We start from the raw sequence: 25,168 nt of genomic DNA, 5'->3' as shown, positions 1-25,168 counted from the left end.
AGAGCTTCCTGTAGAAAGTTCGGCCTTCCTGTAGAAAGTTTGTACTTTCCTGTAGAAAATCCGCGCCTTCCTGTAGAAGGACTGCATCTTCCTGTAGAAAGACTGCATCTTCCTGTAGAAAGACTGCATCTTCCTGTAGAGGATTCAAACCATGATAAAATTGCACATACCTTGAAAAAAACATGGGTACCCTTGGAGGAGGTGCTGGTGAGGTCTCTTGACAGCAACATAAGGACCCTTGGCTTTGAGTTGAAGGCTTCCTCTCCTCCATAGAACATCTGCAACCTGCATGCAATTTTACCATATTTTGCTTATTGTTTTTTTCTTTTTTTTCTCTTTTTTTTTCTTTTTTTTTTTTTGAAAGATAACAGGGGCGCCTCAAAGAGGTTTTCACCCGTGCCATCTGCCCTGAGCGCCTCAGAGAGGTTTTCACTCAAGGATCTTTTTCAAACCTTTTCTCTTTTTTTGAAAGACAATAGGGGCGCCTCAATGAGGTTTTCACCCCTACCACCTGCCTTGGGCGCCTCAGAGAGGTTTTCACCCAAGGATCTTTATTTTTTTTTCTTTTTTTTTTTCTTTTTTTTTTCTTTTTTTTTCATATCCCTCAGGGTATGCCAAAAACAGAGGCAGAACCCTTCTCTATGACCAATACAGATTTCTCCATAGTTTTGATGAACTCTTGTCTTGAGAGAGGTCTCTTGTAGATCTTCAATCGATGCCCATTGACAAGCATGGGAATGGCTTCCTCATCAATGGTTCGAATGAGGACAGATCCATTGTCATGGCATTTCTCCACTGCATATGGTCCTAGCCATCTGGTTCTCAGCTTCCCCTTGAAGTCTTTGTATCTGGAGTCATACAACAAAGCCCAATCTCCCGGCTGAAATTGCTTGTCATGGAGATGTTTGTCATGCCACACCTTTCTCTGAAGTTGAACCACCTCTGAGTGAAGGAGGGCATGCATTCTGTGCTCATCCAGGCCATTCAGCTGCAGTAGCCTTTCTTGTTGTGAATGGCTGAGATCTAGATCCAGCTGAGCTGCCATCCTCAATGTGTTGTACTCAAACTCAATGGACAGCAAAGCTTTCTTCCCATAGACCAGCTCATACGGTGTGAAGCCGGTGGTGGTCTTCCAAGTGGTGTTGTAAGCCCATGTGGCTTCAACCAGGCGATCTGCCCAGTCCTTTCTGCTGCTGCTCACCACCTTAGTCAAGATCCCTTCTAATGCTCTATTGGTGACTTCCACCTGCCCATTTGCTTGAGGGTGATAAGGGGTGGAAGTCCTATGCTTGATCTTGTGATGAGCTAGGAGATCTTCAACCAGGTTGGAGGTGAATTGGCTCCCTTGATCGGTGACCAGCTCTCTTGGATAGCCAAACTTATAGAAGATGTTCTCTCTTAGGGACTCGGCCACCTTTTCTTCTGTTGCTGCTTTGATTTCTTTGGTCTCTGCCCACTTTGTCAAATAGTCAGTACACACAATGATGTAAGTCCTTTGCCTCGAAGAGGGGTTGATTGGGCCCACAAAGTCCATGCCCCACTTTTCAAATGGCTCAAGAGTCACTTGAGGTTGGAGAGGCATCTCATCCCTTTGGGTTGGTTTCCCCATTCTTTGGCATTGGTCACACTGACTGACATATCTTCTGACATCTTGATGAAGTGTGGGCCAATGGTAGCCTGCCTGCAGGATTTTGAAGGCAGTTCTCTTTGCTGCAAAATGTCCTCCACAAGGCCCGTCATGACAAGTGAGGAGGATATCAAAGACTTCCTCCTCCCTTACACAACGCCTTAGGATCTGATCGGGGCCAAGCTTGAACAGATTGCCCCCGATCCAAGTAAATGAGGCACTTTTTCTGATGATTCTGCTCTTCTCTCTGGAAGATAGGTGTGGAGGGAACTGTGCTGAAACAAGATAGTTTGCTATATAAGAAAACCATGGAGAGAGTACTGAAATAGCAAACAGATGTTCATCAGGCATCTGGTCATCCACTGTTCCATCCTCATCTGCAGACAAATCCAATCTAGATAAAAAGTCAGCAACAACATTTTCTCTACCTGGTTTGTCAACAATGGTCAAATCAAACTGCTGCAATAAAAGTAACCATCTAATAATACGAGCATTCACATCTGGTTTATTCATTAAATATCTAATAGCAGCATGGTCAGTATGTACAAAGGTCTGGTAACCAGTAATATAATGTCGGAACTTGTTCAATGCATGGACCACAGCCAAGAATTCTTTCTCGGTTACAGTGTAATTCAGCTCAGCTTTGGACAAGTTTTTGCTAACAAAGTAAATGGCATATGGAAGTTTTTGCTCAACTTGTCCTAAAGCTGCACCTATGGCTTTGTTCGAGGCATCAGTGTGGATGTGGAAAGGTAGGGCCCAGTTTGGACCTCTCAGGATTGGGGCTGACACCAATTTGTCCTTTAATTCATTTAAAGCCCTCTGACAATCGTTAGTCCAATTAAACTCCACATCTTTTGCCAACAGGCCAAACAATGGCGAGGCTAGCTTGCTGAAATATTTAATGAATCTCTGATAGTATCCTGCTAATCCCAAGAAACTCCAGACATCCCTTACCTTTTGAGGAGGTGGAACCCTCTTGATGAGAGCAATTTTGTTAGGATCCACCTGCAACCCTTGGCAAGAAATGGTATGGCCTAGCACGGTCCCTTCAGTCATTAGGAATTCACATTTTTCAGGACTAAGGGACAAGTTCATCTCGGTGCATTTGGTTAGGACTTTTCCCAAGTTGGACAATGCTTCCTGGAAGTTGGCCCCATAAGGAGTAAAGTCATCCATATAGATTTCTACCGCATCATGGACCAGCTCCGAGAAGATGCTCAAGACAGCTCTCTGGAAGGTAGCAGGAGCATTGCATAGCCCAAAGGGAAGAACTCGATAGGCAAAGGTACCCCAAGGACAAGTGAAGGTGGTCTTATCTTGGTCTTCCGGGCTGATTTGGATTTGGTTGTACCCGCTAAACCCATCCAGGAAAGAGAAGAACTTCTTTCCTGCCAGTCCATCCAACACTTGATCTATGAAAGGTAGAGGGAAATGGTCCTTCTTGGTAGCTTTGTTCAGTTCTCGGTAGTCCACACAGATTCTCCATTTCCCATTTTTCTTGGGAACCAACACTAGAGGGGACACCCATTCACTATCTGAGATGGGGTAGATGAATCCGGCATCCAACAATTTTTGCAATTCTTCCTTGACAATGTCCTTAAGGGCTGGATTCATTCTCCTCTGAGGTTGCCTAACCGGTTTATAGTCCTCTTTGATGTATATATGATGGGTACAGACCGAAGGATGGACTCCTTTCATTTCCTTATAGCTCCAAGCAAAAGCATCTAAGTGATTGGCCAACAGACTACACAGCTCCTTTTCCTGGGAAGGAGATATGGAGGAGCTGATCTTCAATGCTTTCTCAGGGCCGAACTCCACATTCTTGACCCTGGGAGTAACAGGGTTGGTTGTACAAAGATCCACTAAGGTGCTAGCTTGGGCATCCTCCACCAATTTCTCTAAGGGTAGTGCACTGGAAGGTGGATTCTGGATCAAGGTCTCGATCAAGTCATCCTCGGTTGGGGGGTCTCTTCTAGTGGTATCTGAGGTGCACAGAGGTGCTGAGTACACCTTGTCTTCCTCTCCTTCTTCCAACCAGAGTGGTAAGTCATGCTCTAAGGAGGGTTGGGCAGGAGGGTATAGGACTAGCTGCTTGGACATGGGACCATTTTTGATGGTCATGTTTCTTGCACGACAACTTATGTAAGCATCTGCAGTAGCTAACCAAGGCCTTCCCAAAATGAGAGGATATCCAGTAAGCTTGGCCTTTGGTTGCAGAACCAGGAAGTCTGCAGGGTATTCCCAAGAGTCAATAGAGACCAAGACATCCTCCACAATCCCTTCGGGAGTCACGGTGGAGCGATCTGCTAATTGCAGTACTGTCGAGGTCTTCCTCAAGGAACCCTGAAGATTAAGCTTAAGCATGGTATCCCTGGTCATCACATTAATGGCAGCCCCCAGATCAATCAAGGTGTGAGGTATAATGGTGCCATTGATGTGAACATCTACTACAGGACTTCCAGGATCTAGGTACTTTGGGCAGATGACTTGTCCTAACATAAGGTCAGACAGTTGTCCTATGACATTGATAGTTGAGGCATCTTTCTTCCGTCTGCCTGGGTGTTTGAAACACTTCTCCTTAACCAGTTTGTTGTATATTGGCACATCCTTGATGGCTTGGAGGAGTGGTATTTTTACACACAACTGCTTGAGCTCACCCAGAAGCTCATCCTCCTCTGGGTTGGGTTGTGTGGTGGCTGTTAGTCTCTCAGGAAAGGGTGGAATAGCCTTTGGTTCACTTTCCTGTTTATCTTCCTCATCCTCTGGGGGAGGAGGTTGGCGATCTGGTAGAGTCTTTCCAAATCGAAGATTGATCTCCTGGATCTCCACAGCATAGGTAGGGCATGAGGTTTCCCCAGTGTATACCTGCTAGGCCTGTCTATTGTTGGGGTTCGGGTTCGGTTGAGCAGGCATTTGAGGTTGCCTTGGAGGAGCAGGAGGTAATGGCTGAGGTTGAACTGGTGGTGGAGGCAAGATGGCAGGAGGAGTGTTGTATTGGGGCCTCCACCCCGACTGAGGTGCATTCCATTGAGGCTGCGGCTGGGCATGTGAGTGATATGAATGAGAAGTAGGTTGAGTGGGGTACTGAGGTGGATAAGACCATGGAGGAGGCATGGACCATGAAGGATGAGCAGGGGGACCCCAGGAGGGCATAGGAGTCGATTGGTTGGGGCTGTAATAAGCTTGAGATGCCCCTTGCATCCCCTGCTGATAAGGTCTAGATCCCTGTGGCCTCCTTTGGTTGAGGTAATAGATAGGTTCAGTGGGAGCTTCTACCCCTTGGTACATGGCTTTAAACCTAGGTAAGGTTGGACACTGATTTGTGGGATGGTCCTCCTCACAAACGAAACACACTTCAACCGAATGCAATGGACATTCGTTCTTAGGGTGTCTCCTTGTGCACCTAGGGCAGAAGACAGCCAAGGCTCTCTCAGCTTCTTCTTTCTTTTGTTGAATCCTGAATGTGTCAAGCTGCATGGCAATGGTCTGTCTCACCTCACTCTTAAGATCTTCTAATTGATTTGCAAGCTCATGTTTGGAGAAAGGGACACTAGATGAGAGGTGGTTTCCTCTACCTCGTTTCCGAGCTGCCCTGGAGTGGTTTCTAAATACAGTCTTGATGTCTTCATAAGGCGGTTGGTAAATGTCCCCCCCAGCTAACATGTGAAGGGTATCTAAGAGGTCTTCAGGGACTCCTCGGAGCAGGACCAACTTGAGGGATTCAGGGTCAAGTGTGCACCTGGCCTGCTTATAGCTTAGTTGGAACCTCTCCTCATAATCCTCTAAGGACTCATCATTTCCCATGGACATCCGAAAGATTTCCCCCTTTGTTTCCTTGGACCTACAGTAATCCCGGTACTTGGTGTTGAAAGCTTGCTGCATCTGAGCCCAAGTGGTGATACTATTCCCAGGTAAGCCCATGAACCAGCGTAGTACTGCATCCTTAAGAGTGGAAGGGAAAAGTTTCAACTTTTGCTCATCGTCAGTATAGTCATAGGTTCTACAAAGGACAGCAAACTCAAACAGGAAGGTATCCGGATCTTCATTGGTCAGCCCATGGAAGTGAGGTAAGGCGGAGGGGCTAATGTTCTTCATTTTCATCTCTCCATTGGTCTCTCGGATGGGAAAGGCACCTTCTATTCTCTCATCTTCTCTTCTATTGTCAGCCATAGCTTCAGATGGAGTGGTCTCTAACTCTTCTTCTACTATAGGGTCTTTGGATATCTCAGGATGTTCACCTATAGGTTCCTCTGGGTCACTATCACCAAAGAAGAGAGAAGGGTGACTCAGTGATGTGGTGGAGGTGTTTGGTAGGAATTTGCCTGATCTATCTCAGTTCCTACGAGGCATGAAATGGAAAAGACTTTCTTTTTCTTTTGATTGTTTTTGCTTTGCTTTTCTTTTAGGTACCTGCAAAACTGAGACAGATTGATCTACAACTAACTATGAAAGATGCGGAATTAAACTGAAAGCAGGAAAGAACTAATCTACTTTGCTCAAATGAAATTGCAAGAATGGAAATGCTAGTCTACGCTTGCAGAAAGGAAATGCTAATCTATGAAAGCAGGAAATGTCTATGCTACTTTTGCAGAATGGAAATGAAGTAAACTACTTAGCAGAAGGCAAGAGTAAGAAAGTAGAAGAAAAGCAACAATTACTAATACTCTGACGCTTCCCCGGCAACGGCACCAAAAAGATGGTGGGCTCCAGTATTGTAGCAATAATGCTACAACTCCTGGAGCTTCCTATCTCTAATTTTATCAACCCGGTAGTTCGTACAAACTTGGAAGCGACAGTGCTGTATGCACAAGTACTAGCTCTTGTCGCAGCTGTCACTTGGTCAGTTGGCACAAGTCCGCTAGGGCTCAAGCCAACTTCTATATGCTCACAGGAGAAGCTTTATGAATGATGGACAAAAGCTAACTCAAAGGAGACTAGTCTAACTGCAGAAAGAAACTGAAAGCCAATAAAGCATGAAAACCCTAGTAAACCCTAATTTGACTAGCTAGACCCTTACAATGCAAAACTGTGAATGAAACTACTACCACTAATGCCATTACTTGCAGTGAACTAAAATACATGCATCTAAGCTACTTGCATCTGAAAAGACAGGTTTTTGTATTTTTTCATTAAGTGGTTGGATTTATTGTGATGATGCTTTTGATTAGGGTTTGGTTGTGCAGGAGCGATTGGAATGGAAGGAAAGCATGGGCAAGGTCAGGATGGCTAGGGGAGGTCCCAGAGGGTCTCTAGCATCAGTCCACAGAAGTCTACCACGTTCGGATGCTCAACAACCGAGTTTGCAGGCTTCTACAGGAAGTCTGCAGGGGATCCTACAGGAAACTCAGGGATTTCTACAGGAAGTCTGTGCAATTCTACAGGATGTTTGGCCGTGGAAGGTTTGGGAGATGGTGAAGTGTTGGAGTGGTGTGGGAGGATAGGTGAGATGGAGATGGAGCTGGTGATGGCTCAGGAGCAGAGAAGTCAAATGGAGGAAGAGTGCATGCAGTGGGTTGATGGTTGGAAGGATGGGATCAACGAAAGTTTAAGTAGATGGAGCTAAGTGATTAATGGATGAGTTGGAGGGTAAATGAGCTGGACAGAGGCTGAGTAGGTGGATTGAGGAGAGATCAAGAAGAAGAAGAAGGAAGTGGAATGATAAGGAGCAGCGTAAATGAAACAAATGACTTATGCACCAAAAAAACGAGAAATTCATTAACCTATGATAATTGTGCCATGAAACCTATGAACAGCAATGGAAAACCAAGAAATGAAACTCGTGCATGGAAGTGAAATGTAGAAGTATGGTTCAATATCAAAAGTGCATGGATGGATCTTCAACGAAAATGTCTATGTTGCAGCTTGCATGGAAATGAGAAGAACTGCGTTTCTTTTTGGTGGTTGGTTATGGACTGCACCCCAATCCCTAACAGAGATGGCAGTGAGCTTTAACAACCTTTTTCTGGAGCTCCAACAAATTATAACTATCCTCCTATCGAATCTAAGCAACTGAAAGCAAATTCACCATAAACTAATCCTATCTAAGCTCATGAAAAAGACTAAATTAACAGACTGTAAATTCGAATTGCATGTTAAAGTAAAAACTCAAAGTGCTGGAACGAAATGCAAATAACATTACAACACCGAGGAGATCTATTGCTCTCAGGTTGGGCCCTAACCTGAGAGCTATAGCTCCCTTAGAAACTCAGAATGAGATCAAAATCTGCCTGCCTTTATTCATAAACGAAAGTCTGATGTCATGCCAAAACTGGCTTACAAAAACCGAGCTGTAGCTCGTACTTCCAAATTACAAGAGCAATACAAAAGTTCAAAAAGCTCCTATCCAAGGCTACGGCCTCAGTATTTATGCAAAATGATCATCCAACAGGTGTCCTTGATTTGTGGAGCTCGGCTGCCCAACTGAAGGTTAAACTGCTGATCCTGTAGGACAGTTATAACTGCTGTTCCTGTAGAACAGTTATGACTGCTGTTCCTGTAGAACAGTTGGCTGCCTCTAAGCTCGGTGGGGAGATGGATTGGAGCTCGGATCTATGGTGGGAATTACGAGGAAGGTCCCCAAGACCGTGGACATCCTCTCCTAAAAACCAGCAGTGCCACCTCATTGTCTCCTTGTCTCCTTTTTCGTGGTCTTTGCTCCCTTTTAATGCCAAAACCTGAAATCATCATGTATTAGTCACGTAGATAGAATGCCTACCCTTTTTCCTACAAACAACACGAATAAACCAAGAAATGAATGCATAAGCAATAAAAAATGAATGGTTTGAGCAGAGCAAGTAGGCCAAATGAGCCCAAATTGTACCAAAAATTGGGGCTCATCAGGAGTCTAGGCACTCTCTTACAATGAAAAAATCTCATTTCTCAGGTTTTCTCAATAGGTCCTAGCTATTACACCATAATGGATTTCAATCCAACAACAAAACAACACATGGGTCAAGAAGGGCACAAAGATTCTCAGTTCAGTCTTGGAGAGTGATATGTATAAATAAAAGGAGGTTTGTCAACTACATTTCTTCTGTAGGAATAAGAGTGCACTTGTCGTCAACCTCTTTACAGTACTTACACCTATGTTCTCAACCCCTAATACTACACCAGGTGTTATCATCCCACTAGCTTTGGGTTACCTCAACCTCTTAATAAGTACTCAACCAGAATAGTCTCCAATCGTTTTCTCTACCCTAAGAACACAGCCATGACCTTGATGATTCTTAGCCAGCAAGCGCCACTGATTTCTTCGCTTGGATATCACAAAGCATCCCTACTCTACTGAACTCTCTTCTGAAATTTAAATACACATGCATTCTTAGGCCTTACAAGAAATGCACATGAACAACTACTAGCTGACTGATCATAGGGAATATGTGTAGACCTCTATAAGCCTCCTTTATCACGTGGATTACACATATGATCATACAAGGTTTCACAAATGTAGGAGATAAACAAAAAACAAATAAAAACAATTCCTCGTTGTTTTGTTGCTTCATGCGTACTATCTCCTCCATCCCTTATGCATTCTACTTTTCCCATCTTCTCCTCCTCACATCATTCTTCATTCTTTTATTACTTGCCCCCAACTCATCTTATGTGTTGACTCTGTCAACATGTTCCACAAGGCAGCTTGTTAACTCTTCCTTTGCTTACAAGCCCATTTCCTCCATTAACTTCCTGCACAGGAGGTTCATCCCTCCAAATAGGGATTTAGGTGCTAACTTAAATTCAAGGCATGGTTACAAGCAACTCCTCTTACAAGCCTCTCAATTCGTGTCCCATCTCAAGCAACCATAATTTTTAATTAAGCATCGTTTACATGAATTTACAATTCATAATAATATTTACAAGAGGGTTAACAAAAAGGGTTGTCACATCAATCCTCTTCAAAATATGAAGGATTTTACTTCTATATTTCTTCTTTTTTTAAATTACTCTTCGTTAAATGTTTAAGATTATAATATTAGTTTTATCAATTATAACTAATTAATTTTAGGTATATAAATATGTTTTGTTTATTCAATTTTTAATATAGGATAAACAAAATAGTCATCTTTTAATATTTAAATTATTTTTATACAAATATTTTGATATAATCTAATTTTATAAATTTAAATATTTTAATTCTTAAATTTCAAATATAATTTGAATTCTAAACATAATGTATTTTTTCCCACAGAGCGTAGAATAGGTAGTGTTAGGGTATTATGTTAAGGCACTTCCTGGTGAAAAAGTCACCAGTTCGAAACCTCATGGGAAAAAATCCAACCATGTAAACGCTGGTGTGGCCTAGGCCAGGTATGATTTATGTTTTATTTTAACGAATTAGATGCCCCTGGGTCATGGCTACTCAAGATACAAGTTAGATGCGTCGTCATCTCAAGACTCACATTACCTAATAAGAAAATTAAAAAAAACATAATATAAATTTATAATTTTAAGAGTTATTCAAATCTTTAAATATATTTCATCGTATGTTACAAGTTAATACTTTGAGCAAATGCCACGGGTTACTCAATATTACCTATTAACCATCAATGATAAAGTTATTAATAATTAAATAAAGATTAATTCAAAATAATATTTTTTAAATATTATACATTTTTATTTAATATATATTGAAGAATAATTTGACAACTTTTAATTCATTTTAATTATTATCTTCATATTTGTCAAATTTAATAAATATTTCTTTTAAATTTGAATTTGTATTATATATATTTTTATTTTATATTAACAATTGTTTTCAATATTATTTATTTAAAGGTTTTTTGCTTTGCAAATTTTAGGGTTTCTTATGCATAGTCGTTCACGCTCAACTTCACAAGAGGGGGGCTTTGCCTCCTCCTTCAGCTAGATTATTTTGGGAGTTCATAAAGATTCTAGACCTAATGGTATTCCCCCTTCAATCTCCTCACCTTCAACATCATTTTCATAGTGTAGCTGGGTGAAGTGAGGTTTTTGGTTTCACAGTGAACCCCCTCTGGGTGCATCTTGGAAAACTAGAAATCTAAGGTGTTCCCTGCCAAAAGAAATGTAAGATCAAAAATATGAGGGAAAGTCTAGCAAGATCGAATAATATATCCAATATATATAGGATCACATTTTGATCTACAAATTCATTAGATTATAGGACTCTAAAAAATCTCTAATTAGGTGGATCTGAAATAAATGGCACCTCCGGTGTCAAGTATAATTGGAGCTAGGGGAAAGGGATTCTTCAAAGTCATTTTTCTAGCTTGCAAGACAATTCAATGGTTTTATAAGGAGGGTTGTATTTTTTAACAAAGTGGGGTTTTTCATGTGATTTTGGAAGGAGTGGTATAATCTAGAGAAGGAAGACTTACTTCCCCAGTGTGGGTAGGAATCTTTTCTCTTTCCAAGGAATATTGGGAGAAGGAAACCCTTGAAGGAAACAACAATGCCATTGACCTCTTTTTCAAAGTATCAGAAGTTACTAAGATAGGTAGGTACACTTCATATGAAAAGATCTATGTTTACATGAATATCTTCAAGCCTCTTCCAACCTCCATAGATATTTATTATCAGGATAATGTTTAGAAGTGGTCTTTAGCTTATGGACATGTCCCCTTTATATTCATATGTTATCATGAACATGGGCATCTTATTAGGGATTTTCTGATGAATATCAAGGAATCACCTGAAGAACACCCTTCTCAGAAGGACTAAGATGATTTGGGTAAATCCACCTAAATAAGAAGAAATATGGGTCCACATGGTACCTCAAATCCATACAAGATCCCTAGATATGGAAATAGGTTCAAGTATCTCTCCTCTCTTAAGGAGTGCCTAGAGAAAAAAAACATTCAATAAGGTGTGTAATCAGTACAAGGAAAATCCCATAACCCTATATTTAATCTTACAGATCCCATGCATAAGTCTCTTGAATATCACCAAAAAAATCCACTACCACAAGAGATGGTTAGCCCCCCATTAGAAGAAGTTGAAGTAGAAGCCCTACCATAAGATGTGGATTTGCAAGACCCGTGACTTATTTCCCTTTTAGAAAAATAGCATGGAAAATATATGAAGGACATACCATCTCATCAAGCTAGGATACTATACAATTCCTATCTTCAAAAAAAGGAAACAAAAATAACAAGTCTTGAGTTCTTCTCAGTCCAATCTTGGAGTTCAAACGAGGGATTTCAAGGTGGTCTATATGAAAGAAAAAGAATCCAAAAAATGAGGCTGCAAGAGAAATAATGCATTGATCCAAGAAGACGATGAAAAATTAGTCAACACAAGGAAAATCATGAAAATGTCAGAGGCATTTCCCCCTTGAAATCTTGAATCTTCAAGGATTTTTATATGTAGTCATGATTGTTGTAGTTAGTTTCAGATTGTATGTTATTAGTAGGAAAATTTCTAGTCTCAAGAATCTCTTAGATTTAGTCCACTTTTCGAAATACAAGATATATGTGACTTTTATGATTAATGCAACATCGCCTCCTCTCACATCTACCCACTTTCATCAGCTTACCTAGTGTAAACATGAGATGAGGGGTTAATATGATATGAATCAACCTCCTAGATGACATTAAGGAAATGGAGTTGGCACAAAAATACCTTAATGACTTCCCTCAAGTGCCACAGGACCTCCAAGAGTAACCCAAACCCTCTAGGTGTCCAATCTCTGAGACAACTCACCTTTTCCCTGACCTAGAGCACCAGTCGCTCCCTTGCCAAGGCCTCTATGTGACTATGGGTTCCCAGTCGCTCCCATATGCCTGCATCAGTTCGACTGTGGTCTATTTTTGTCAGTGTTATGCCAACGACTGTGGGAATTAGGGCTACTTTCCAGGGATGGGGCTTAGCCTCTTCCCAGAAAGCTATGAAACTTCCAGAACTCATAAAAAACATGAAGACAATACTTGTAAACCAAAACTGAAACCCATACTTGACCTGACCATTGCCAACCAGTATTTTCATTTTGTCAAACACTTGGTAGATATTCCACCTACAGGTCATGAATGCAAGTATGAACATAAGGGACTAAGACAAATTCTAACACTAAACGGACAAAAGGCTGACAAAAAGCTACCAACTGATGCTTTGAGGTAATTTTATTGATGAGGCCTCTAATTTCTTCAATTTTCCATTATTTTCCTTCATTTTCCTCCTCGCATGCAACCTCTGACCTTTCACCTTCCTTTTCTCCTAATTTCCATTATTTTCATAAATAATATGCCAAAAATACCTTTTTTCCTTTCCAAATCCTTAGCCATTTCCTTTACCAATTTCCCCTTAGCCATAAACACAACAAGTGATGCCCACTAGGTTATTTTTCCCAACACTCAGCTTGGAATAAGCGTCCCTTTCTCATGGTCTTATTTTACCATTATTAACTTTTATTACATGAACTTTTAACCTGGTGTTGTTACAATTAATGAAAGGATCCATTTAACCCACATAATACACACACACACACTTAAAATTGTAAAAAAATACATTTCTTAATTTAATATTTTGAGAGGGGTGGCAGGAGGCGGAGGGGTCCTTTATGGCCCTAGAAAAATCAAAGTTTTAGATTATTCATGGGGCCTGGGGAAGATGACAAATAATCAAATAGAAGCATATGCTTTACTCCAAGGCATTCTTCTCACCAAAGAATTTCAAGTCTCTTTTCTCATTATGTTGGGTGACTCCCTTATAATAATTCAATATTTGGTCAAAGGATCTTCAACTAGAGACAAAATTTTGGATAATATCTTAAATCAAATTAAGAAGGTATCAAAAGATATCCCAAAGATGAGTTTCAAGCATATTCTAAGGGGTAATAAACAACAAGCAGATCAATGTGCCAACCAATGTTGCAATTTCAAGTTTGGAGAGTTGATGGTTAATGGTCAATTAATACCATCCTCCATCCCTTAGTGGATTGAGCATGAATCCTATTCTCAAATATCAAAAATTTTGGAGGGGTCTACTAGTCAGCATGGATCCACGAAAATATGTTGTAATCAAGGATTATATTTTGAAGTAGGTTATATGTACTACAAGTTTTGTTTAATTTTTGGGCTCTATTGGAAGGTATTCACCTCCAAAGGCCCATATATGATTAGTATCATTTGTGTTCCTCTTTAGAGGATAATTTTGGTCCAAGATTTTGTAAAGGATAATGAAGACGGAAAAAAAAAAATCATGATGTAACTCATGATGTACAATTGTGATCTGGGCATGGATTTAAAATTAATACAAATATTATCATTACTATAAAAGAAATGAAATAAATTAAATTTAATAACATCAATTATTAAATACGGACACTATTGATATATGCTCAATTTCCCATTAATAATTGTGGCATATAAAAATATTATTATGAATAAATTTAAATTTGATTATATTCACTTCCAAATATAAATAATTAAAATATATCTATCTTTCCATTTTCCCATTAATAATAATCCCCATATTAATATTTTACAGAATGCAGAGCTGATCCAGGTGGATTTTGGTGGCCACCTACCTTTTCCACCTAGACCTCTAGTCGGTTCGTTTGTTTCCCTTATTATAACAACATTACTATTTTTAGCAGTTTTTTGGGTCTTGAACTTCTGGAGTTGTTTTGACCTCCTAAATGGCATTTTTTTGAGATCTGCAATAGGCTTGTGTTGAAGCCTAAAAAATTGTTGCTACAACATGGGGGAAATCCACCTAGTCCAAACCTTGGTTAGTAGCTCCTTTTTCGTTTGGTGTAGTGGCTCCAACTGGGGATAATGGGACGAGTTTCCCAAAAGAGATTTTGATAGTGTTGATGGGTTGATATATGATGTAACAGGGGAATGATTGAGATAAATGTAATCTAATATAAACTACTAAACACATTCATATATCCTATTTTAAACACTATTTAACTATAAGTATGCCCGAGAATAAAATAAAGTATGCGATCCACAATAATGTCCTATAGCAATTGGTAATAAAGATCATTCAACTGCAATAAGAAGTGAAATCATTTAATAGTAATCGTTTTGTATAAATAGTTATCCAAAACGATTGTGAAAGATATATCACATATAAATCGTTCATGTATTCAGAATAAAGTCAAAGACAACATCATACAAAAGTGAAATAATGCTAACTGTAATTCAGACTTTCACACATAAAACAATTGAAAGAAGAATTATTACCTGATACATAAATAAAATAAGGCCATAAGATAAAAGTACCATATATGACAAGTCCTCCTCATGTGTTTCAGCAATATCGACCTAATTCCAATCAATCCAACATAATCTAAGGGTACAAAAGTGCATTTCGGTAGAGCATGCTAGATATTTTAGAGAAAGTAGATCTTGTTCCATTCATTCCATCAGAACCTCCTCAAAGGTACATAAGTGCATGTTTTGAAGAATATTTATGATAAAATTTCTAGACCCCTCTCTAAATGCATGAGAGGGGTTTAAATACTAAATTATAGGTCCTAAAATAGATTATTACAAAGAATAATTGAGGAGGTTTAAACGACCTTCCTCAAATCATGTGAAAATAAAACTAAGTGACTAACTCCTTTGCATTCGATCTTTGAGATCGCAAATATCTGTCATTATCTTGAGCTGCATCGGTTGGTCAATCATAGCTTTCAACTTCCCATCAAATATAGTGTCCGTCATTGCTAGTACCATTTTTTTTATGGAGGTATTTAAGCATTGCAAGGTCATCCATTGGCTGTATGGTTTGACTAAGAATTTCCAACATGCTTCTCAATTTAGCTTGCTCATTTGTTTTATCACCTCCTCCTTTTCGTTTTCCTCCTGTCTCCTCTGCTGCTCCAGTTGTTTGGAATTTGGAAGAAATCCTGGTATAGACTCTGTAACTAGGTTGGCGCCATGTAGATTTTCATTGATGGCTTCAATGATGTTGTTTGTTGCTGTTGTTGCAACCATCGTTGCCCTTTCTTCTTGCTTAAGCCGAGAATCCCAATCTGTGAACAAGATGTCTTTATGTGATTCCTCCAATTTTGGCAGATCAACCTTCCTCCCATCTTTTGATTCTTGCCAGGTGATAAAGTTAGAAATCCTTTTATGGATTTAGTCAAACTCAAGCCTCATGTCAACAATTTGGCTTGTTATCTTATCACTGATCTCGCAATAAGGACTCATTTGCGAGATTTTCTAGCATAGAACTTCCTTTTGCTGCATTAGTTGGGAGTTAAGACTGAGTGCTTATTTTATGAACTCATTGATTTGCATATTGTATTTATACTTATTTGTCATAGCTTGTATCTGCACATATCTTTCCGCTAGGCTAGACTGATGTTGTATTTGCATCTGTTCAATTTTTTGTTGGAGCTTGGCTACTTGTAACTCTGCTTGTTGATTAGATTTCTCCTACGCTAATTGTTGTTCCAGCAGCAAAATATTTTGTTCTTTTTCTCTAAGCAGCATTTGGACCTTTGTTTCTTTATCAATATTTTCCATAACATAGGCTCCTACAAATTGCGACAGTCTCATAAGGTTTTCAGATGGGCCCATGGGCGAGTCTTTCTAGACAATGTTCATTGGTTCATTGTCAGGAATGGTAATAGCTGCAGCATCCAACTTTCTTTTCTTCCTCTGCGTTTTAACAGTAGCTTTGTGGGTAGAGCTATAAAACACATCTAATGGAAGAATTTCCTCAATTCTCAAAATAATTTCTGAAGTGGGGGTGGTAGGAATGAGCTCCACATCCTGAGTACCTACAGTTTTCTCCACTGTTATTTCTTGAGCTGATTTGTCCTGTGGAGCCTATATCTCATATGTTTGTTCCTCTGTGTGGAGCTTCTTGTTGAAATGCTCCCATTATTTTTCTAAATCAATAACTGGGGGTTTTGCTGACTAAGTGGAAGTAGAGTGAATTTCAACATGTTTCTTTGTCGAGGTTTGCTCGACTTCGTTCTCTGTAGTTCTAGCTCTGTCCCTTTCAAACTCTTTATTTTTATTGCCCCCATTTTGAGACTACTGCTCTGAGTGCTCTAACTCATGAGCAGATCTCTCCTAGGTCTCTGCTTTGGAATCCTTTTTGGAATTTTCTCTGGAGTTGTCCTCCAAGCTTACACTAGGAGTTGGCTCCCTTATTGGTTCAATCTATAGCAGGTCCAATGGGACCTTCAATAATCTCCTCTCACTATATTCACGGAAAGCTTCAACATCATCTGGGGCAAAAAATAGTGATGCCATATGCGTCATATCTAAAAATGTCTCTTTTTGTAGGAAGAGGTCATCGAAGGCATCTTCCTCATGGGTGAATGGTTTCACTTTCACCATAGTAGTGAAGTCCTTGGGAGTGCCATTTGGGTCATACTTCCTTCTTGAGAATGTATCTAATTTAAGAGATTTCATAATATCTGCCCCTTTGCATGCATGTCCAAAATCATGTAGTGAAAACACACCACATTGCAATGGAAATATAGGCCAAATGGTCTTTTTCTATTCTTTCAACCCTTTGCTCAGCCCACCTTCCCCTGTTGTTTGGTAGGCTATCTCCCTGGCCATTAACTTGTCGGGGGAATAGTATGGGAGGACATGCGATGAATAAATGCTCCCAAATACTCTAATATATGTAAATGTCTCCTCCCAAAACCATCTGGCTACAGGTAATATATCCACTTCAGCTTCTTTGGAAAACCTAGGGGCGGTTGTGTTGTAGACTTGTTTATGGATAGGCAACACAACTCCTTGACAAATCTTCTAAAAATTGGGGTGAAACTGAGACTCCCACAAACTCTTATGATACACATGGATAGGAAATGGGTCTTTCATAGTCCACTTCCATCCCATAATAGGAAATTTGGAGCTAAAACAAATTGCATCCATTACATAGGCACTCATGAAAAATGGTGGATAAACCCTTAAAGAGGGACTCCTCTTTCTCCTATAATCCATAATGGTTTTTGCCAAATTATCAGACAAAATTTGAGCCCACTTAATTATTGTTGCGTTTACAACTGCATCTATTAATGGCAGCCATTCTGGGGAAATTTGGTACTATCGCACTTGCTAAACAATCTACATAGCATGGCTGCTATAAAACTACAATGGGGAGAGATAGATGTTGTAATACATACCCGTCTTATCCTTTTTTATCTTGCTTTCGTTTTCTGTCTAGGCTCGCATAACGTTCGCTGGGTCTTCATTCTCCTTAGCAAATTTCGCGAGAAACTATTTATCGTAGAGATTTTGTGGCTCTGGTAAATTATACATAAGCTGCATAATGTCTGGTGAAAAATATCCCATAACCTCCTACCTGCTATTCTTGACTTATTTGTCTGAGACGTCCACCACATCAATTATCCACTTAACCATATCTGTATATGGAATTATCTTTGGCCTGGCAGCTATGCAGTGTAGAAATGAGCATGTTGTCTTGAAGAAGGAGGTGTCGGAGGAAACATGAGCATCGATTATGACCTTTGCTACCAGAGGTCTTGGTTTCTCTTCTTCTAATAAATCATACATGGCTTCCCATGTTGAGGTTCCTCTGTCTCTACTGCACGTAGTATTAGAGAATAGAGGGATCATTTCTGACTTTTCAGACGCGGCTGCTTTTCCCCTCTTTGCCATTGCTCCTAACGACTCTTGCTATGGAATTTTCCTGAAAATGGAGCAAAGCAGAAGCTATCAGATAGACACAAGTAAGAATGAAAACAAGAATGAATGATACAGATAACCTTGCAAAGGTGACAAGAAAGGAGTTTTAATTAAATGCAAATGAGAAGATAATGTATCACATTGAGCCGCTTTTCAAACGTAAATTCCATTAACCCATACTAAATGCCCACTTATGGTTCCTTATCTCTAGCTTTATTGCTCATTAATGTTTTGCATCGTAAGCTAGGAAAGAAACTTTTAGGGTGGTGAGCTTTAACTGCGAGAATGTTCACTTTGTGATTGCGATGCAATATAGCAAATCACATTATCACATTTTGTTTGTGCACTTTCCCTTAAAGTTCCTTTGGTTTCTGCGGGATGCGAAATGCGGGATGTTCTTTATTGTTTTAAAGGGTAGCTTTTTTGGTTGGATTTTACCTTATAAAGCTAGTTGCGCAACAGACTTAAGTGTTATTTTATAACATAGTTCTGAATCAGGTCTGGGCTTTTATCGCATTTCACAATATCGCATGGTTGGTAAGGTTTTGGACCTTTCTTTAGTATTTCCGATGCGATGCGATAATGTTAATCGTGTCATCGCAATATCACATTTCGTATGGTTCAAAATACTTTGTGGGGGTGCGACCTTTGTAACCGCCGATATGCGATACGGGCTTCATTTTTAACAGAAAATGCCTTAGGACCTAGTTTAAATGAAAAAGCCTAATAACATCTAGATTAAGCGTGTAATTCATTTTGATCTCTTTTTGCAAGTTTTGCTTGTTAATGAGGCTCTTAACATACTTGGTCGTGCGCTATGTGAAAAGGCGAGTATTTTCTAGCTTTCAAACAGTTTTGACTAGATATCTTGCTTTATTCCAAAAATTTAACAAGAAAATGCCTAAATGCTAAATTTGTTTTTTGGAAGGATTTTTGAAGGGTCCATATTTATTAATAGAATAGAATATTAGCTATTATATTAATAGGGGGGTGGGGTGGGGGGGTGTTTAATAGCACAACGACTTGTTACCATAGGTGGGGGGCTACAACAAATCATGTATTACTCAGAGATATATTTCCAATGAGGTATTGTATGCGCCAAACAGAGATCATATGACCAAGTTAAGATCCTGGGAAGTTGGTTACCCAACTAACCCCAACGGGGCCCACAAACTCTTGTTGTTTCATCTCCTGGAGTTAGGGTTTTAGTTTTTCATGGTTTTCCCTTATTTTTCAATAGTAGAAATTCCCTTGATCCTCATTATAACACAGTTCAAAGGCATGTAGTCACCACATCTCTTCTCATAGATAAGCTACCATTGCCTGTGCTAGTTTATTTCCACTATGTATGTAAGCGTATTTCAGTTCTTTGATATTAATTAAATGAAGTTTTATTTCTATTGCATCTCTTTATTTATGTGTATATATGTACTTTTTTGCATTCCTACATAAGTCCAGATTAGGAGCTCTGCATTATGCAAGTTCTCGCTGCTAAGGTTTCCCTAGTTGCAGCAGTTTTGTAGGTTCAAGGTAGATGATTCATGTCTGTATTAAAGGTGTCAATACAAAGATAGGAAATAAGTCTCCCCTTTCATGTATTATTGGTCATCCCACTGATAGTGTAAGGTCATCCCCGCCTTGTCTCAATGGATCAAGATCCCATGGAAGTTGTCACATCTAATTCAAAGGTATGAGGAGTTTCTTTATTCTGGTTTGTTTTTAAGCAAATTTGATCTCCAATTTGAAATGGTTGCTTCAAAGGGGGTTGTTCTCTTTCCAGTAGATGAAATTGTGGCCTTCCAGGCCCTCATAGATTTACTCTCCAAAAAATCGAAATATAAGGTGCATGCAAAATTTGTGAAGAAGGTGGAGACTAATCCCTCGGGGTTTTGGAGAACTTCCTTGGCATATTCAGAACAAGCTTTGGTGGGGAAGTTCACAGGAATGTGTCCATCCCCAAAATCCATGGATCTATGGTTGGAGAAAACTTGGAAGCCATTAATGAAAGGTATATTGGAATGTATGCATGTGGAAATGGGTTTTCTCCTTCTTATTTCAATTTAAGGAAGATAAAGATGTAATTTTTTGAAATGGATCTTATTTTTTGGGGGAAAAAGGTATATATTTTAACAATGGTCATTGGAATTTGATCCAGATGAAAATATCCAAAATATAGTTCCTATTTGGGTCAAGCTCCCTCATCTCTTGCTTTCATGTTGGAGTGATGACTATCTACAAGCAATTAGAAATGGGTTGATGAAATATCTCGATAGGGTTGGACCCAAAGGATTCCAAATTTCTTGTGCAAAAATTTGTGTTGAAGTAGATATAGATAAATAATTTCCCTCAGAAATAAATATCACATGGGGATAATTGTCCCATTGTCAGACTCTTGACTACGAGCAATTACCTTTGAAATGCAGGTTCTACCATGAAAATGGCCATTTTTCAAGGGATTACAAGCAGTATAAATCTGGTAAAGGGGAAAATATGACATCAATTCAAGAAGAGAAAGGGAAAACTCAAAAAAAGGGGCAAGAATAAAGGAACAATGAGTTGGTAATTTTTCACTAAGAGAACAAGTAATGCTAGACATTGGATCCATGTTTGAATTTGGCAGTGGATTTTGGACTTCCTAGGAAGGAGGTGAATCCTAGTACTACTTTTGAGGGTGGAGGTGTGAGCCTCTGGATTCCATTTTTGATTGATATGAGCACCATATGATTTTATTTGCTTGTTAGAGCAAATGCATATGTATATGTGTATATTATTGTAAATATTGTATCGAGTTATAGTTATAAAGCTCCATAGATAGTATGATTATTTGTTGGTTGAAGCAAATGTGCATAAGTATATGTGTTTGTTGTAATACCGTAATGAGTTGTGTTATAAAACTCCAGTAAGCAGTATGTTTTTTTTGTTTCCAGCAGAGGTCATTGTAAATGCTACAATGAGTTGGGTTATAAAGCTCCATAGGCAGTATATTTTGTTTTCAATGGTTTGTTGGTCATAGGTGTCATAGAACACCAAGGATGGTAGTCCCCCAAGGGGAAGGGTTTGTAACAACCCCTAGTTTATTATCCATGTAAATACAAAATATAAGACCAAGGTCATGGGACATGTATTCCAAGTTGAATGCTGGGCAAAAATTCCTAGTGGGTGTCACTTTTGGTTTATTTGTGGCAAAGGCAAAGTGGAAATAAATGGCATTTATTTATGAAAATAAAGGAAAAAGGAGAAAAGGAAGGTGAAAAGACATAGATTTACATGTTAAGGAACATAGAGGAAAAATGAAGGGAACTAAATAAAATAAGGGACTCAATGATAAAAAGGCTTATGAATATCGGTTCACAGTGTTTTGTCAATTTAGTTTTGATTTTCTCTTTTCATTTTCTCATTCTCTAACACTCTTGCACACTTAGAGCATTCTTGGAGCATGCTTGGAGCACTCTAGTATTCACTTGGATTTGGAGAAAGAAGGCAAAGGAAAGCAAGAAAGCACAAGGGAACAATTGGATAAGTAGCTACAACTAGATTTCTTTGCAGGTAATATGTTGCATGTGTGATTTCCTTACTAATTTCTAGATGCATGGTATATGCATGTGATTTTATGGTTATGTGTTGTCATTGGCATGGATATTTTCATGGACTGACAGTGGCTTTAGCCTTGTCTTACCATTTCCTGGATAGCCATGGTGTTGTGTATTTTTCCCCTTGGTAGTTTTTTTCTAATTGGTGCTCATGCTCCTTATGGTTGTGGGTTAGAAAAAACGCTTTGAAAGCCCTATAATATCTTGGGTTGAGTTACTAGTCCTAGAGCCTAGGTTGGGATAAAAACTCTAGAGCCCTTGGGGGTTGAGTTACTAGTCCCTAGAGCCTTGGAAGGATGTGGGTTGAGTTACTAGTACTTGGAGCCCTAAACAACTTGGTAGAGACCAATCTTGTTAGTATTAGTGATTTCCAGACTATAGAGGTGGAATCACTATGGTTGAGGGTTGAGGTGGTTTGGCCTCTGGAAGCCCTAGTTGGTTTTGTCTTGGTTTATTCCATGAGATCCCACATTAATGCTTGGCATATGGTGCAACGGTGATTGGATGAAATAAAGATTTGGTTCAACCTAATCTATGGTCGGGTGGTATGTGGAAGTCCCTAACTTAGTTATTACTTTCCATGCGTTAATATACATTATTATTTATTGATGATCAATGAGAATAATTGCTAATTTATTGTTGTTTACATGACTAGTTTGTCATGCTTTTACCATTGGTTAAGTATATGCTACATGCATGGTGTATTTATTATTATACAATGTGCTCTTGATCTAGATCTAATTCATGGTTTAGCATGCTCTTGGTTATTTTATATAGATGCATGAACTAATATGTGTTTGTTACAGCAAGTATGTGAGGGAAGCAAGCCTTCTTGATCAACATATAATGAAACTAGCGTAAACAATGACCAAACTATGCATCCATAACTTACAGGTACTATAGTCACAACATGTTTATAAAAATGAATAGCATGTGCTAGCAAGTTAGACCCCAGTTTTGTAACTACACCTTGGAATTTGGGTCATGCATAGTAAATCTCAACTCAGATTTCTTTCCCTTTTCTTTGTTTCATGCTCTCGGTTATAACCGAATGGTATGAGGTCATGATGATGAATTTGATGTCGTGTTATGAGAAGAGGAGTGCAATTTTGTATAGCATGAGGATCTAGGTTTTGGAGGCCAGGAAGCGATACACAAACCTAAAGGAAAAATAGCAGCCTGACAGCCATAGCCATATATTCCTAGAGGTCTTCTAGGGATCTAGGTTTATGTCATTTGATCTAGTAGGAAAAGTAGAACCATAATCTATGAGTAGATGAAAAGATAGAACCCTACCTAAGACCATATAAACCCTAATCATAGTTAATAGCAGAAAAATAGGGTGGGATGGAAGATAGAAAGAGGGAGGGAAAGGGAAAAGAAAAGAGAAAGGTAGGGTTTTTTCAAAAAAAAATTAAAAATGAGATAGAAAGTGTGAGGCATGTTATCCATTCCACATCCCAATGGTTTTGGTTTGCTTTATTCTCCCTTTTATTATTATTATTATAAACTTTAAATTTTATTTAATTATTATATCAAGTATTAATTAATTAATTTATTTATTTTTACATAATTTAACCAAATTAACATAACATTACATTATAACACATTACATATTTTTTTACAACATCGTTGTCATAATCGGTTGTAAAGCGCCTCTCAAGGCAACAAGGTCAAGGCCTTATTAAGGAGTTGTACCACATTTCAATTTTCAACATCTTAAATAACCTAAGTTTTATGTTTTAGTTATATCCTCTATTAACCTACACAAATATATTACAAGGCATGTTAAAAAAAAAAAAAAATATATATATATATATATATATATATTTCATGAATGTTACCACCTCCCACTGCATGTTTCCTATGTGTTTCCATGTACCCATTGCATCATATCCATTTGTGGAAACAATTTTGATTTATAATATCAATATGTTAAAAGGTTGTTTTCTATTTTTTGACACACTAGTTTTTATACCACCTAATTTTTTATTACTAACTGGGAAAATATTTAATTTCATGAGTAAAAGTAAAATGAAATTTAGTAAATAAATTAAGTATATTAAAAAATTTACATAAATTCCTTTAACATTTCCATTTTCAATACTTATATTTTTTAGATTAAACATACTCAACATTTCTCCCATACATATGTTTGGTGAGGGAACTTGTGCATCAACTCTAATATTTCTTACCCACCACATGTTGCTTATGTCTTGCTATGTGTCATGGCCCCATGCTATGGTGAATTTAAGTCCACTTGTGAGCATTATGCGGCACCAACGAGTTTTCATATTTTTTATTATTTCACCTAGACTACGCCTACTACCCCCACTTAGTTTTTATTTTAAGTGTTTCTTCTTCAATTACTTATGCAGTGGAATTAACATTTAACTTCATTTATGTGATATCGATACATATATAAAACAGTGAAAAATAATGTGATGTCGTAAATTCTAGAAAGTGTGATAAACAATAAGCCATGTGAAATGGGAGGGGGCAACTACCCAAATCAAGTTCGCCCCAAACTTTTATTAATTATTATAACCAATCTTACAACAATAATATGTAACATAAAATGTGGTGACAGATTCCTGGGTATCCTAGCCACTCATTCACCCAACCTATGCCCAGGTTGTGTGGCTTCCTTGCACATTCTACCTGAGTTGTTCAACCTATCCACAACTCTGCCTAAAATGTGAGACTATTGCCTGTACATTACGACCTACCAAAAACCCTGATATTCTTACCTAGAAATAAAGACTCGTTCAGACTAGTCATGTAGGCTTGTTGGGTGAGCCTCAGTATGCCCTTTTCTCAACTTCCGCGCCCTTTTCTTCCTTAGTGCAAATTTTAGTTTTCTTCAATATTGCATATTTTATCCAAGTGTTTCCTTTGTAATATCTCTTCACTTGGTCATCTTGATTGATGCCTTTGAATGAACTCTTATCCTTATATTTATATGCTTCCATACCAAATCATTAAAGTGGATCAATGCCCCTCATCCAACTTAAGCTGACTTAACCTATTTTCCAATCATCTTGGTCGACCTATCATATGGTAGGTGAATTCCACTTCATGGGCGGGCTTGCCCCTAAGCTGACCTATCAGTTGGCAGGCGGGCACCCCTTGTGGGTGGGTGTGCCTCTCCCTTGACATTGCCTTTTCCTTGATGCACACGCTAACTTCCTCTCGTCACTTTCTTGGTTTTCACATCGCTCCTTTACCTGCATGATGTTAGAACTTTGTAATTCCTCCAGGCTTAGGAGACGAACCCAAATGTTACCAGAAACCACATTAAAACTGGAATCTATCCCTTCCAGCTTCAGAGGGATATATATATATAT

General features: G+C 38.8%; 1 pseudogene; it reads right to left on the bottom strand.

Moving 5' to 3' along the window:
- LOC149221573 (protein RRC1 pseudogene) overlaps positions 1-15,549 on the bottom strand; it is a 183,872-nt pseudogene extending 168,323 nt beyond the window's left edge.
- Between the last annotated feature and the right edge of the window lie 9,619 nt (positions 15,550-25,168).

This window comes from Pinus tabuliformis, chromosome Q, assembly GCF_031772625.1.
Source record: "Pinus tabuliformis cultivar Carrire ecotype Pingquan chromosome Q, CPIR1, whole genome shotgun sequence".
Taxonomy (NCBI): domain Eukaryota; kingdom Viridiplantae; phylum Streptophyta; class Pinopsida; order Pinales; family Pinaceae; genus Pinus; species Pinus tabuliformis.
The sequence above is the reverse complement of the archived record's forward strand: the minus strand, read 5'-3'. Positions and strand labels throughout refer to the sequence as shown.